The sequence below is a fragment of the Austrofundulus limnaeus genome, unplaced genomic scaffold (genome assembly GCF_001266775.1).
Source record: "Austrofundulus limnaeus strain Quisiro unplaced genomic scaffold, Austrofundulus_limnaeus-1.0 Scaffold32, whole genome shotgun sequence".
Classification (NCBI taxonomy): domain Eukaryota; kingdom Metazoa; phylum Chordata; class Actinopteri; order Cyprinodontiformes; family Rivulidae; genus Austrofundulus; species Austrofundulus limnaeus.
The window spans coordinates 2,447,073-2,451,684 of NW_013952434.1; the positions used below are offsets into that span (position 1 = coordinate 2,447,073).

The window sequence follows — 4,612 nt, forward strand, 5'->3', positions numbered from 1 at the left end:
CCGTAAAGCTACGACTTTTCAGTCAGGATTTGATTATTTGAGGCTTACTTTCTAGTCTGTGTTTCTGTCTGTCTTAAGCGTGACAGAGGCAGATGTGTCGTTTGAATGTTTTGTGCTTCAAAATGTTTTATTTATTTGATCATTATTTACAAAAAGTGTTGCTGTACTTGTGCACTTTTTAATTTTTTGTGTATATATTAAAATTTCTTTCTCTTGTCTTTACTTAAAATCATTATCTATATAAAGTCAACACATTCAAAAAATGCAAAAAAACAAACAAATCAAAGTTGGGTTGTTAGCAAGTTAATAGCGGCAGCAGCTAACTGTAGCACTTCTGGTTGCAGCYTCAGTATTTTTTGCCTGAAGATCCAAACTATCGCTTTAAAGTGTTTAACTTGATGCGTCACTAAAAACAAAACAGGACAACAGAAATCTGCCTTCGCTCTAACCCCCCTTTGATCTTTACGAGAGGGGCCGCTGAAAAATATGTAGTAAGTGTTTTTAAACCAAAACAACACAACCCTAACCCTGGGATAATGCTGTTGTCATAAGAACAAGCAGCACCACCCAGATTTTCTCTCCAATATGATAAGATATGGTGCTGATGAAGGACCAGGAAACACGCGGAGCTATTTAAAGACTTTGGGAACTGACTCTCGCAAAGTTCCAAAAAAACAAACAAAACAAAACAAAAAAGTTGGTGTGAGCTAAAAGAGTGATTTTGCATGTGTGCGTGAGTAACAGGGTGGAGTGGGGGGGATTTTTGGGGACGGTGGGAATGGACGAGGAATGTCAGAAAGCCAAAGAAGGAGAGAGAATGAAAACAAAAAAGCAAAGAAGTGGTTTATGCCCACAGAACAAAGATGGAGAGAAGGTTTTTTTTTTTATAATTGGCCTTTTCCTTCGGGTCCCAGACTCACTGGCTGAGAGGAGGAGACGGGGGGACAGACAGAGGAGAGTGTGTGGTGTCTCTGCTGCACACACACACACACACACACACACACACACACACACACACACACACACGTCCTTAACTCATGTGAACATCAGTCTTCATGTTTTACAAAATTCAAACTTGACCTTAAGGCACCACAGAGAAGATGTGTGTGTGTGTAGGTGTGTGTGTGTGTGTTCATTTCAGCAGACCACATCGGGAAGCCCCGTTCTTTAAACCCTGCTGTTTCATAGCTCCTTCTGGTTATTTATGGAGGTTCGTGAAACATTTCAGCCCGTCTCCGGACGCAGAAAACCCGGGAGAGTTTGCGCGGCGGTTTGTTCCCAAACACGAAGCCGATTGTTTGGTGTTCCACCTTTCGCTGGCAGCACATCTCAGGAGCCCCACATTTGGACAGCAGCGTTCTGATGAGGAGTTTTATAAATATCTGGGACTTTTGTGTGTTTACAATTTTTTAAAAATAAGGTCAGCAAACTGACACTGATGTGACAACGAGCACTTCTCTTGCAAATAATCTTAAAGAAGGTTCTTTCATAAACTTTGTTCAAAAAGCATCAATCACTAAACTAAATTTCACTTTCACATTTTTAGACTTCTTGACTTTCTGGTGACAAACTAGAGACTCCTAAAGTGTAATTTTTCACTTTACATTAGATTAAATCAGATATAAAAGCCATTAAATCTCTCAGTTAACCAGTTAAATATAGAAGGTCCATCAGTCTTCTGCTCATTCATGGTCAGTTTATGGAGCGAACAGGTCCAGATGTCCCTCTTCACTGCTCTCTGCAGATCCCTAAGTTTTCATTGGACAGATATGATAAAATGTCTGGAGTACACAAAGTTTTCCTCTGGGACTTCCAGTRGAACATGTTTAAAAAACTATAGACGAGGTCCTGGTTTGCCGGTCCATTTGTCTCTTGAATAAAACTCCCAGATATTTGAACTTCTTCACTTGAGGCAGAGACTCACCCCTGACCCTAACAGCTGCGGTGCCTGGTGACACTTTAGGAAGATATCATTGTGACGTRTGACTGGACAGATCTGAGCGTGAGCCATAAGCTTTGGATTCTGGACACCCATGCARCCTGAAATGGGATTTTACAGCACCGTTAAGGGATCTCATAATTCTCTCAGACTTGAATAACTCTTCAGTTTTCAGTGACAGATCCAGTGTGAGKTTTAAAGATAAACATTTTATTTTCAAGTGTTGCAGTGTGGGTGATTCATTTAAATAAAACTGCAGTGTTCAGTGTAATCAGCTACATAGAGTACTGTGCAAAACTTTTAAACCACCATTAATTCCTTCATATTTATAACAAAACTTCCTTGTAACGCTTTCAAAGCTTTTAATCAAAATGTCTTTTTGATTAAGGGGAATAWAAACATATCTTGGCATTCATTGCAGACCCAGATGCTGGAAATAAGGCGTGCAGAGACTCATGTCTCAAAATATTCCAATAAATGAACATAAAAGTTGCACTTATTTGGTTTCCAGAAATGTAAAATAACACTTCCATTCCTGGAGGCTGATAAAATGAAGAGAAAAATGCACAGAGATCTCACTCTCCACACACACACACACACACACACACACACACACACACACACACACACACACACNCACACACACACACACACACACACACACACACACACACACACACACACACACACACACAGTAGCTGAGTGCCTGTTGTCAGTCAGCAGGCTGCAGAAGCTCCGGTTGCAGGGTCTGGTTTCCACCCGATGAGCGTGTCATCCCCGCAGGTTCCTGCCTGCTGCTTTGTTTCCCTCCGTTTGTCTGACTCATCCCCCCCAACCTGTGGGAAGGAGGCAGAGGTGGACTCTGCCRGTGTCACAACACAGGATTACTGTCTGCATCGCACTTTCTCAAAGGGGTGGGAAACATACCCTGCAGTTTTTGTCCTCCACTTCGTCTTTGTTCCTYCAGTTTCCTCAGATTTCACTTTTTATCGGCCGCTTGTTTCTTTCTCGTGTTCTTCTCGATGGGACTCCTTTACAGTTCTGCATACAACATAGAGAGCTTCAATAAAATCTGTCAACAGTTTCATGAGATGTTGTTGCTGACTGACCAACAAACACACACAAAGATAGAAGGAGTTACGTCATCGTTCGCAGCTATGAAAGGCAGGCAAATCAAAGCTGAATGTGTTTTTATAAATGTGACGGAAGGCATTTAGACGTTTTTTATGACATCCTCATTCTTTATTAATCCCTGCCAACTCCCTTCCATTTGTAGACGTGTGTGAATCCCAGGTCTTATCAGCCGACACCTGCAGCACCGTTCAGCTTCAGCAGACTAAATCCAGCTGGATCCCAGTTAAACACCATGGGATTACAGCTTCCAGCCTGCAGTGCCCCAGCACGGCAACAACCGAAGCTCTGGTCCGATTCAACATGTGGTGCCGGCTTAGCTGCCTGAAGACACCTGTCCTTCAGAGTCAGCTTCGGATAAAGCGATAAAGSCTGCGTTTAAGCACTCACGCCCAGGATTTTTAATTCAATAAGTTATCAAAGGGCGTGTTAAAGGGTAATTAATCTAATGACCCAGAAGCAGCCTGCAGCGACATCCATTTCTGTCRGAGCTCCCACTCATGCACCAACACATCCAAAGAAAACAGTTTSAGTTTTTTTTTACTCGCAGCTACAATGGGGTTGAGGTGACGGCTGCCAAGGCTTGATGGTTTCCCCTTTGAGTGGAGAAGTCACATCAAAAGACCCACACTACTTTCCTGAGTCCTAGAGCATAAAGGCCGGTTTAAAACATACCCTCTGCAGCACCGACGTACAGCTGTCCACCTGGCGGGAAAACCCAGCAACAAAACCTCACCTGCACCTGGACAGGTTATCCTCCCTCAATGGCTTAGAAGTGAACGGAAAGACAAGTCAAAAGAGTTCAAGTGCTCCGTGTCAAGTCTGATGTGTGTTTTCCTTTTTAGCTCTGAGGGTTTGGAAGTATTGTCATTTTGCTGCAAGGATGTGACCATAAAAAACAACTCATGCTATAAATAAAATAAGATGCTGAAGTTGTGAATTTTTTTAATCTTATTTTGATGAAAATCAGCAAGATAATTTTTGAGCTTTTAGCTAGTGTTTTACTAGTTTTAGTTATCAGCAAGTGCTTGCTTTTTTAGTTTTTAGCTAGTTTTTAAGCTAGTTTTAGCTATTAGCAAGTGCTTTGCTAGTTTTAGCTACAGTATGTTTGTTGATCTTTGCTTGTATAAAGTTTTAGTTCTTTTTGCCTTTTAASTACTGTTTTGGTTTTACTAACAATTTAACTGCCGCTTTTTAAAAGGTGCAATATCATGTAAAATCAACTTTTTTGAGTTTTATGTCATGTTATAATGTTATACTGTCATAAAAAACATGCCCAAAAGCCTTGCTTTGACTCATTCATGCATGTTTGAGAAATCCTGCAGTGTTTTTAGGAAGCCATGCTGAGGAGCAAAACGACAGCTGGGGACCAGAAACACTTCTGGGACGTGTCCTTAAGCCGAGCTTCCTCATCACGGAGCACACCTCCCCACCTCCCACCCCACACACCCCGCCCATGACTCCTGCAGGCTCTCGGCAGTAACAGAGCAAAGTGAAAGTAAAAGTGAAACTTACTGTCTGCTGCTCACTCAGTGAAGCTC

At 41.9% G+C, this 4,612-nt stretch overlaps 1 long non-coding RNA gene across 1 annotated transcript in view; it reads right to left on the reverse strand.

Moving 5' to 3' along the window:
- Positions 1–2,566: 2,566 nt before the first annotated feature.
- LOC106515707 (uncharacterized) overlaps positions 2,567–4,612 on the reverse strand; it is a 21,154-nt gene continuing 19,108 nt past the window's right edge. The window contains exons 2-3 of the long non-coding RNA XR_001310034.1: positions 2,868–2,981; positions 2,567–2,776 (exon numbers count right to left, since the gene is read on the reverse strand). This is a non-coding gene — a long non-coding RNA (uncharacterized LOC106515707). The remainder of the gene's footprint in view (positions 2,777–2,867; positions 2,982–4,612) is intronic.